At 35.1% G+C, this 12,183-nt stretch overlaps 1 protein-coding gene across 1 annotated transcript in view; it reads right to left on the bottom strand.

Annotated features, from left to right (window-relative positions):
• The window catches only part of LOC108549555 (dual 3',5'-cyclic-AMP and -GMP phosphodiesterase 11), a 109,998-nt gene that overhangs the window by 28,756 nt on the left and 69,059 nt on the right, over positions 1 to 12,183 (bottom strand). The gene's annotated exons all lie outside the window — the stretch shown is intronic.

Genomic DNA, 12,183 nt, shown 5'->3' with positions numbered 1-12,183 from the left:
TTAATTATATAATAATTAATTTGAGCACAAGTTGGGATCTCGTTTTCTATGAAGTCACATTTTAAAATCTTACTTTTCAAAAATGAGGATACAGAGACAACCTAGTTATAGTTGTAATAAACAACAATAAACTATAATGAATAGTTATAAAGGGTGTCCCAAAATTTATGCAAGATTTGAATTTTGCACCACTTGTCGGGTAAAGTATTGACAATGATAAAGAAAACTGCATGACAGCTGACAATTCATGGTTATTAAAAATGGATCGCTATACGAAAGAGCAAGGCGTCTTTATTGTTGAGAAATATTCTAAAAGTAATGGAGGTTTGTTTATTTCCTATTAAAATTACTTTTTAAATAAAACCAAAATCAGGAAAAGATTAATAATTAATTTCATCTCATTTATATCTGTTTTAATGCCAGTATATACATATATATTAATATTGTGTTACTTTCATTTTACCCAAAGAAATTATTATGAAAATGTTAATTTTGGTTTTCGATAAATTAAAAAAGAAAAATATATCTGAATTTGATTAAGTGAAACAGACCTGTCCTTTTGTGGCATGATCATGAGAGACCATCTTGCACCAAGGACCTGTAAGCTTCTTGCATAATTTACCATTGATATAAGTTTCACAATAATTTATAACTAATTAGAAATTGCAAATTATCCTGAAATCAATTATTCAATGAGTAGCTCCAAGTATTGTACTTTTAATAATTCTCTAACACCAGAACTACCAAACGAGTCAAAATTATTAATTCGAGATTTTTTGAATTTCCAATTACTGAACATTATTCGTTTAAAATCACCGACACGCCTTTCTAATGATTTCAACATGATCTTCTTTGTTCAGATATACCACTTTGAAGTTACCGAAGGAACTCTGGAAATTAAAGGATGGAACTATGATTTTGTCACGCACTGTACGTCCGAGTGACTGATAGATTCATCGATACCTTGATTGGCCTTCGTTTCAATCCCTTGTATAAAGCTTCGTTTCACGTAATCCATATTTGCAAATTAATCGCAGACGGGCAACCCGTTGGAAAGAAATTTATACCTTTCTTACCTCCGCAGGTTTTCAGGGTGCAATGAGTCGATGGAAACGAAAGGAGCGCAACATCGATACGACGTCGCTTTGCTACTATTTGAATAACAAATGCCGGGACATGTTTAATTTTTATCACGTCTCCGCGGTTGATTTAAAAAATTCAACGGTATTTCAAATTCTAATTAGAACTTGGCTACGCGCAGCTATTTCCCTCCTGCGCTGGTACATCTATCTATCGGGGTGCAAACATGCGGAAACGAGGGATTGCCATGGTATGTACGAAATTTGGAACGATGTCACTATGAGAGAACAACTGGACTGGTTTCTTCGCGATACTTCGAGAATCGTACATTAAATTATTATAAATTATTAAATTACATTGTATTATATTTATGTTGAATTATATTAAATTATACACGTTATATTATATTATAACATGATATGATGTAGCAAATTAATTATAGCATAATTATAGCAAATTATATTTATGTTGCATTATATTAAATTATATTATTTTATATTTATATGAAATTAAATTTGTTATACATGCATTATTTCATATAAATATAAAATAACTTAATTTATACATACATACATGAATATAATTTATTATACATAATACAGTATAAAATAGTATAATATTATATAATACAATATAACATAAATATAATGTAATATATATGTTATATTATATCATATATCTATATTTTATTATAATAAATTATATTACTTTATATTTATATGAAATTATATATGTATAACAGATATTATATCATATTATATTTGTGTTACATTATATTCAATTATATTATTTTTTAATTATATGGATACAAATATAAGATGATATAATATAACATAAATATGACAAATATATTTCATGATACATTATATTATATGGTATTATATCATATTATACTATACTATATTGCATTATATTATATTATATGATATTATACTATTTTATACTGTATTATATGACACTATATTTATTGTATTGTATCTATGATATTGTATGATATTCTATTGTGTACCTATAAAATACCATATATCTGAAATTATTATTTTCCTTTTATAGGTATAATGATTTGTCACTAGGACATGCCAAACAGGATTATTTCTGAGGAAAACGTTAATACTAATTTTAGCCAATACGAATCTTAAAAGAAATAGTATAAGAAGATATTGTATACATATTAAAAAGTTGTATACTAAAAATAAATAAAATAAAAAAATCCTGTATGTTAAAGTGGCCATTCGAGTTAGAGATCAGAAGACCATGGAAGATGCAGAAAATCAGTAGTTGTGATTATGAATGTTACTAAGACATAGTGCCTATATTCTCTAGTAGCAATAGACGTGTCATAAATCCTTGGCACGATATACGAGCAATTCGTAGCAAATCCACAAGAGATTATAGATTTTTAGTAGCATTAGAATAGAGTATACTGATTAATGAATATTAAGAACAGACGCACCAGGTATGAAAACACTGCGACCTATCATACTTCACGAACACATTTTCAAGGAATTGTTATATTTTTGGACAGAGGTTAGTCGAAATTACTACTTCAATGATTAGGTCATTGATACTGTGCAGAATATCTGATCTACTTCTGATGTTGTCGAAATCCCTAATTTTAGGTTCTTGGAGGCACCTAAACGCTGACTCAGGTGTAGAATGGACTGCGTCGTCACGATTCTCATTTCGTGTGAATGGCTCGAGTTCAGAAACTACTCTCTACGCCACTGCTTTGCATCGTTATCGCTCTAACTCATTCACTCTCTCCGTCATGCGATACTACATGATCCTAAATGACCTATAGATGTGACACTTTTAACCACTGACATGTGCCCTATTTTTATGATTGTGTCAGAAAAAGAGTCCATTACACTATGACCAATCAGACTAGCATTCCTTTCAATGGCCATCTCGTCTCTACAGAGTACTTGTGTGCCTGATCTAGGTAAGCTTACTCATCATTATTGAAGAATTTGCAGTCCAGACGACTTACAGATGTCACACTTTCAGCCTACGATAAAAATTTAAGTGCCCTATCTTCGTGATGGTGTCAGAGAAAATGGGGCTATTACGCTATGACCAACCAGGCCAGCATTCCTTTCACCAAGCAACTTCTCATCTCAGCACAATACTCGTACACCTGATCTAGGTGAACCTACTTACTACTTTTTGGAAGATTAGCAGTCTGGATGACCTATAGGTGTCAGTAACTAATGTCCCACGCTTGTTCTTATGATTGTGTAATACAGGTCTTCTACACTGCAACCACTCAGATGAGAATTTTTTATATTAATCATTTCCTTGCCTCGGTACTCGTGCACCTGACCTAGCCAAGTCTATAATTTCCTGAAGAATTAGCATCCTAAATGATCCAGAGGTATGACACTCTCAAGCAATGACAAACTGTGACTAATCAGATCATTCTTTCCATTAGCTAGTTGCTAATCTTTAGATAGGTCTTGTATACCTGACATAGTTATCATTTTCTGCAGATATGATATCCTAAACGACCTACAGACGTGACACCACCGAGGAATAATAAAAATTCACGCTCCTCATCCCTGATAGTACAACATGACCACTTAGACCAGCATTTCCTGTGCTAACCGTGTGTCCATCTCCACGCGTTACTCGCACACCTGATCTGGGTAAGCTTACTTATCATTTCCCGAAGGATTAACATACTAAACGAGCTATAGATGGAACACTGTCGAGCAATGATAAAAATCCCTGCTCCACGTCCCTGATATTACACTACGACTAATTATATCAGCATTTCCACCAGTAGCCATCTTCACATCTTCGCACATTACTCGTACACCCGATCTAAGTAAGCTTACTTATCATTTTCTGAAGTATTAACATCCTAAATGATCTACAGATACAACACTATCAAACGATAATAAAAATCCGTGCTTCTCGTTCCTGATATTACACTATATGACTAATTGGACCGGCATTCCATCCACTAGTCATCTTCTCATCTGCACACATTACTCGTACACCTGATCTGGGTAAGTCTGCTTATCATTTCCTGAAGGCTTAACATCTTAAATGACCTATAGATGTGACACTATCAGGCAGTAATAAAAATTTATGCTTCTCATCCTCGGTATTACACTATGATCAATTAGACCAGCATTCCTTCCATCTTCCCATCTCCGCACATTACTCGTACACCTGATCTAGGTGAGCCTGGTTATCATTATTCAAAGAACTAATATTACCCAAAGAAATCATAGTATACTTTCAGAAAAAGGAGTAATAATTTACCACTTTTTAGGAGATACCCCGAATAAAAACAATTTTATAAATATATATATTTATGAAGGTGATCGATCGAATAAAACGAATAATTGCAGGCTGTCTCTTCGTATTGGCCCATATTTCACCGAGCGGTATGCACGTGGACGACTTCCACGTCCGCATAGGGGCACGGGAACGTATTAAACGGAGCCGTTGTAACCGATCGCTAACCATCATTAATGACGGGGACGCGCGTTAGTTACAATTAATGGTACACGCCATTTTCCGGACCCCGCAGCCATGAATGCATCCCGCGGCCAGTCATCTCCCTGCTCATCGTAGCACGCTTCTACATTGCGGCGCAAAGCTCATCGATCTTAATAAACACAAATAGGACTGCCGTAATTTCGATAGCAGCTGATAATAGTCACGCGTGCAATATAAACAATGCTTCTTGCGCGCGCAATGCGCCAAAAAGTAGGGTCCAATATCGGCTGACCAGGAAATTGGGTACCCCCGGATATTCAGTTCGTTAGTCGATATCAAAGGCATGGTAATTCTTGTTGCTTAAACAAACGTGTTACAACATTTGCAAACATTTTAATGAGAGAAAATATTAGTATCGGACAGCGGTTCTCAACTACAGTGACACAGGTGATGACACACCAGTCTGTGATGATACCTAATTATATATTTAGCTTCTTTATTGACAATAAGTAAGTTATCAAGATTTACCACCCTCCATTGCAAGGTGCAGATGGAGAAAATGGGTCCTCGAGCATTTCATTACTATAACAGGAAACTTCAACTTGAAGGAAAGTTAGGACATCCTGTATTAGACGTAAACAATTTGTACATGAGGATCATCTGTACAGACTGAGTACTTCATTGATAATGAATGTATTATTTCAATTGAAATTAAGCATGGTCCTCTAAAAAGGTAACATTTGTAAGTACACTGTGCACATACAGATCCATGGAAAATTATTTCTAATGGGTTATAGCAATTTTGCTTCTATTACTTATGTTATTTTAATACAAAAATACAAATGTTGCATTCAAATTTCAATGATCCACATATACAAATGATTCAAAAAGATGAAAGAAATATCAGATCACCTATATACCTAGTGCTATTGAGGACTAAGTATTTAGTTTTCAGTCTCTTTACCCCAAAGACCCAGAAAAACGACTTTAATTCTATTTTCAACGTTCATGAGACATGTCCTATTAGAGATCACCAACTGAGGTTTCATATTGGCTATTATTATCTCCTTAAAACGCGTGATAACAACCACTCGCTTATCACTGTTCAAAATGACGGTAACAATTTACAACCCTATTACTGCTCGATAAAAATACAGTATGCTATTGAAAATGTGTTTACTCCTCAGTCTTTTTACCCCATAGACCCAGAAAAACGACTTTAATTCGATTTTCATCGTCCATGAGATATGTCCTATTAGAGATCACCAACCGAGGTTCCTTATCGCTTAATATTTTCTCCTCAAAACGCGTGATAACATCCACTCGCTTATCGCTGTCCAAAATGACGGTGACAATTTATCATTCCTGAACCTTCGACCTCTCAGCCCAAGAAATCACAGTGGACGATTCACTCGCAATTGAAAATTACAATCAATATCTCTGAAATATTTGATCCTTCACCCCGAGACCCTAACTCTCGATAGCTTTTCTTTCAGTCGATCATAGTTGCGTCCAAAACCTCCCAGCTTTTGACCAAAGCTGATCAAAGAATCGTTATCGTCGATGATATTGTTCCCGGACGAAGTTCGAGTTGAGGTTAGGAAACCCCAATGCTCGTGTCTAAGACCTCGTGGCGGGAGGTCAATGAAAGAATCGTTATCGATGTTCGTTAGAATTTTATAGGCGTGGGTATCTATAGACGAAAGTCTGTATTCGTGGTGGCGAGAAGGATTCGCGAATTTTCAGCAAGATCAACGAATCGTGTGGCTGATCGGATGGAATTCAAGCATTACCCGTTACCGCTAATGGTGGCAGTACCAGTCGCATTATGGTGCTGCCGGTGTTGAGTGGCGAGAAACAGTAAGGTAGCAAACACGAGCATGCGACCAAGCGGCCTTCATTCCCCACGACTCGGCTTGGTGGCGCCAAGCTGACCTATCTGTTCCACCAGCCACGGTTGCTCGGTTTGATTGCTTGACTTCCTCGAGAATAGCAGCTCCACTGCGCAACGTTTATCTTCTTCATTCGCTGCTAATGCGGGACAAAATGGAACATCCTAACTCATTCCAAAATGTCTCAAGCTTTAATCCCGGTTTCGTCTCTTTCTCCTGACGAGGTATGTCGACATTTGTTCGTTTAGACATTAACACGCTGCTTGGCGCGATCTAGAATATCGAATGAAGTTAGGAACTTCAGTTTCTTTTGTGAATTGGAATAGATAGGTGTCGATTTTTAGGTAATTAAGAAGGCTTGTGTTTTACAGGAGTAGGTTTTCCATTTGGCGAAACTGGCGCCATCTTTGCCTGTAATTTGACGCGATCTAGAAAATCGAATGAGTTTGGGAATCCCAGTTTCTTCTGTGAATTGAAATTCTTGAGTAGTCTGTAAGATACGTGTCGATTTTTAGGTAAATAAGGAAGGCTTGTGTCCTATAGGAGTAGGTTTTCCATTTGGCGAAACTGGCGCCATCTTTGCCTGCACTTTGGCGCCATCTATGGGATAATTTAAGAATTCTGTTTATACGAAAATTATTGGATTTATTGATAACGAATTTCTTTATATGGTGTTTTTAATGTTCTTACCCTGAGCTAGTTTTAGGTTAGGTTCTCTAATTTTCGAATAATTTTGAGATGATTGTGACATTCCATATATACAAAATTTGTTACATTTATTGATAATGAATTTGTTTATGTGATTTTTAAATTTTCTAGAGTATTCCAAATGATAATTGGGCAACATCGCGTGTCAAGTTTAGGTTAGGTTCCTTACTTCTTTTTATATTCCATACTTGACGTTAAAAAATAAGAACACAAATTTTATTTCTCTCCAGAAAATGAAAAATAAAATTACTACAAATTTAATATACATAATTCACACCTAACCTAAATTGTTCTGATCAATTACGACTCAATAATACCAATCCTACGTTAAATATCGAAAATACATTCGATCTTCCTCCATTTTTACCCTAACTTATTGTGAAATTAATTAACTAGAATTAAATTTTTCTCTGAAAAAATCTGATAAATTTAGTTTTTAAACCATGCGTAAATATTATATATACGTTGACTTTCAATTTTGTTTCGTAAATATTAGCTACAAGAAACTGACACAAATTTTCTGACCTCCACGTGTACTTATACGTATGAAAATAGTATGCACCATTGAAATATGTTTGCCTGCATAATGTTCCAATTCCCATCATTCCTCGTTTTGTCCTCAATGGAAATGAACTATTTTCATAATGACATACAGAAACAAAAGTAAACAGGAAGCCAAAAAGGCATCCTACAATGAAATTAATAAGCAAATACTTTTTTGAATCAATCTCAACATTTAAAATAACTATTAATTAACAAAATAAAATTCTTCTTCACTTAGAAAAAGAAAATACGCTTTTCGATCATCGCCATTTCTTAAATCCTCGAGACATAATACATTAAATCAAAACACGTTTGTTGATCGTGCATTTTAAGAGATCAAACTGGGTTAGTCGAAAATCCAAATTTTAAATCACATAAGAGCCAACATTTAATTACTGCGATAATTCTCGAGATTTCGCGGTGCATTAACCGGTAGGATTAACCTCTAAGCTTGGTTATTGATCAGTAGTAATATCCGTAGGATTTATTTATCGTTTGGATCAACATTATTAAATCGAAGTCTTATACGTTATTAAACATCAAATTGCGTTGCTGCATTGCACTTTTTGTAAAACAAGTAAATCATCGATCAAAGGTATAATTATCTGCAATTAGCTTCCATGATCAAATTCTATGATCAAAATTTTTCACAATATCCAGTCTATCTGAGCATATCAATAAAAAAAAACTGTATTTTATATAAATTACGTGACACAGATTTAATTCTACTAGTTCCACTAAAAAGTTTAACCTTTTTTGTGATAAGCAATATTTTTATGTAATATATTTTCATATCTACTTTAATTTTAAAAACATATAAATAAACGGAACATATAAATATTTATATTCAAAGACTGAATTGTAGCCAATAAAAAAAAGAGAAACAAAATATTTTTCACCTCTTAACGAAGTTAGAAAATTAAAAAGAAATCAGAATTTTCAAGTTATCCAATGTCCCATAATAATCTAATTAAAAGAAATGTTTCCTTATGAAGAATGGAAACTTTATAAATATATCAGAAAATTAAGTGGCATCAAAATATACAAATAAATAGGCTACAGCAAAAGCAACCCATGAACATTTTTGGTCAGTGCGACTAAACTATAACGGTTTCGCGATTTTTATTAAATGACTTGCAGTTTCGATCTCCGCACATAGAATTCAAGTGCAAAGTTCAGTACCGACATGGCAACTATAGCAAACGCAATCTCGACGGGCAGCTAAACGAAAATTGCCTGTTTATCGGTAATAAGACATGCCTACATTTGATAAGCTTCTTTTTTTGAAACGAGTAAAACAATTTTCGTAGAATCGGTTGAATTTGCTTGGCATATGCAACCGCTTCGTAACAGAATACGACAGTTCACCATTTTCCACGAATGGCATAGTATGATTACGATAAGAGCGAAATGGCGATACCGATCGGGCATCAAACCGATCTATCGGTTCAAGTGGCTTTTATCTGATTACTTAATCGAACGCGCAGTTTTCCGTAATCATTGAGTTTCATAATAACACATAGCACAACATAATTACTTCGAAAAAATAATCGGTTACTAGTAATATTGGATTAACGCCGAGGTCACGCGATAAATATCAGCCTTGTTTTCCCTATCGTATCATTTCAGATTTTTTAAGATAATTCATGTTTTCCGCTGATAGTCTTCGTTTCCGCAAGACGTTTCTTTCTCCTCTTAACCACTCCATTATCGAGATTTTAAATTTCGCTTGAACGCCGGATGCGCCTGTAAGTGAGTTTTTTTGCAATAGTTTCAATCCATAATAACAAGCCTTGGTTCTTGCAGATACGAAATGTACTTCAATTTCCATCAGATGTCTACGTGTATACGGTGTTTCCCTTCGGATCTGCCATTACCATTCTTCCCTGTGATCCCTGACAATCAACGGGTTATTAATTATTACATTTTTGCTCGGAGAATGTGTCAGAATTTCCTAACCTGCTACTTTCTAATTTTATTAATTGCAAGATTAAATCGACACCGGCAACGAAGCATATATTAATTACCTTTATCGTTAAAACGACTTTGTAACTTCACATTTACATCGCAGGCCAATTCTTTCGTAACTTTATTCGTTATACAATCACCTCTCCTCTCCGTCTTCCTATTTCCTCTGTAACACGAATATCGTATATTTAGACGTTTAATAAGACGCAATCGAAATAGCGTAGTATACACACCTTCGTCAATTTCGTGTAATTTTTTAAGAAAATTCGTCACTAACCTCAATACGTCATTCGAAACGGAACGCGCGAAAGTACGACGTATTTGAATATCATAAACGCATATTGGTCCAATTCCGCTGCGTTCCCTCGTTTATCGGGACGAGAAAATACGTGGCAGCGAAATATATTGGGTACTAAAATATTCGTATTAAAATTCCTGCGTTAGAATTTGGAAATTAATTTGGAAATTAATTTGGAAATTAAAATACCGGAACGAAGCGATATTAATATATAATCGTCATCGGTACGATGCGTGGAATGAACACATTGCCGTTCCGCCGACCGAACGGTTTTCGTCGGTCCAAACCGTGCCATCTATGCGACGCACGGTTTCCCTGACAGTGACAATGCGTGTGGTTCGGTTGGTAGCGATGGGCGATGGTTGGATATCGAGGAACAGTAAGCCAGCGACAAGAGCATGCAACCGACCGGCCTTCACTCGGCTCGCCTCGGCCTGGTGGCGCCAAGCTGACCTATCTGTTTCCACCAACACACGACTCGCCTTTGCACATCGGCTTGCCTTGCTCGACTGGCTGCGCTCGCTTCGCAGGAAAGTGCAGACGTGCTCGCGCAATCATGTTTTTCTCTATATATCGTACGTCCGCTCTCACGTGTGCGTGCCTCAAACGATTCGAGCCACGATGCGCCGCGTAATCGCCGGCAACCTCGGTATCGTGAACTTCTTTTTCTCGATGCGCGCAAGGACCATCAATTACCTCCTATATACACACTGTTTCGTTCATCCGAGAATTATTTTCGCGCGAGCTTCCTTGGAACTCGCGGCACTCTTTTTAACCGCGTTTCTTTTGCCTTCTTTATTACGCACGATAAACATCCGAGTAGCACGATACCCGTTCGACTGTTATCGATCGATATTTTTCCTGCCGTTCGCCCAGAAGTGTACGAAATAGTATATGGGTGAAATCGTTGACGCGTTCCATTCGACACGTTCCATATAAATCCGTGTCATACGAGGTGGCGCTGGGTGCGGCTACATCAGTCGGTATCGCCGCTTAATTTTTTAATTTATCACCGCGCCGTATCATTTCCACTGACTGTTTCATGTAATGCTATGTATCGGTCCGTTGTAAAAATGTAAACTTATATATCACGTTATACGAGTCCCTTTTACCGTTTCATACAAACAGCCACATTTTTGCGTCTTGTTACGTGAACCCGTTTAATACCCTAGTGGAGTTTACTACCGTATTCGTATACCACGCACGTTTCACTTTAAGTGGCAATTTCTTTCGTTACATATTGTTCCTTTAATTGTCGTAATTTATTAACTTCCGATAGATTTTCTTTTTACAAACTTTTTAACGAAGTTTCCGTGCACTTTTTGTTGCGTAATAATTTAGTTTTATTTTTTTTATTCGTGTAATGCGTGTGTAGGCAAAATGAATATGAAAGATACCGGTAAAGCTCGTACGGAAAATTCTAGGACACCCGGTATAGGGTGGACCACGCAACTATTACAAGTCATAGCTCTTTCTTCAGTGCAATTAGAAGAAAATGTTAGAGGGAAAAGATGAATGGTTGAAAGAGTACTACATTTGTAGGCCATTTGTATAGTATATTTATTGCGACTGCACGAATGGCTGAGCATTTAACAATTGCATAATTATTTTTTTCATATGCTAATTTGTCAAATCGTTTAAATGTTACTTAAATAATATTATTTACGTTTAAAGCAAAAAAATTGTGATCAATTTTTGACAAATTATTTTGGTCAAAATAACGGAAATTTTTATAAATATCACTAAATATTGTTATCCTATTTGCCATTTTAAAAAGTTATAGTTATTATAGTTATAAATTAAAGGCGAAAAACAAATTTTTCAACACTTTCATACGTTTCAATAAATAATAAAGTCTCATTACTGGACAGACTTTCCAATAACAATAGGTCGTTAGATCCTTCATCGTTACAATGCACGGGTTCTTGAACAAGTTACTCTTTACGAGCGCTTATTTCAAAATATAAAAATTGTTTAGTATATGGAATATAACACAAAAGTTTAGAAACGTAAATATCAATATACGAAACTTATATTTTATCCATGAATTTTAGCTCAATGTTCTCAAAACTATGAATTATGAACTGTCATTGTAACAAGAAAATAAAAATAATAAAATAAAAATAATAAAATAAAAATAAGATTAAAAACCTAACCTCAATATATTTTTATATTATCAAAATAAATTGCAAAAATAAATTTCGTATTGTTCTGTTTCAATATTAACTATAAAATCAGAGCAAA

This window comes from Eufriesea mexicana, unplaced genomic scaffold (assembly GCF_001483705.2).
Source record: "Eufriesea mexicana isolate 0111107269 unplaced genomic scaffold, ASM148370v2 scaffold2087, whole genome shotgun sequence".
NCBI lineage: Eukaryota > Metazoa > Arthropoda > Insecta > Hymenoptera > Apidae > Eufriesea > Eufriesea mexicana.
Note: the sequence above shows the minus strand (reverse complement) of the source record. Positions and strands in the feature narration are given on the sequence as shown.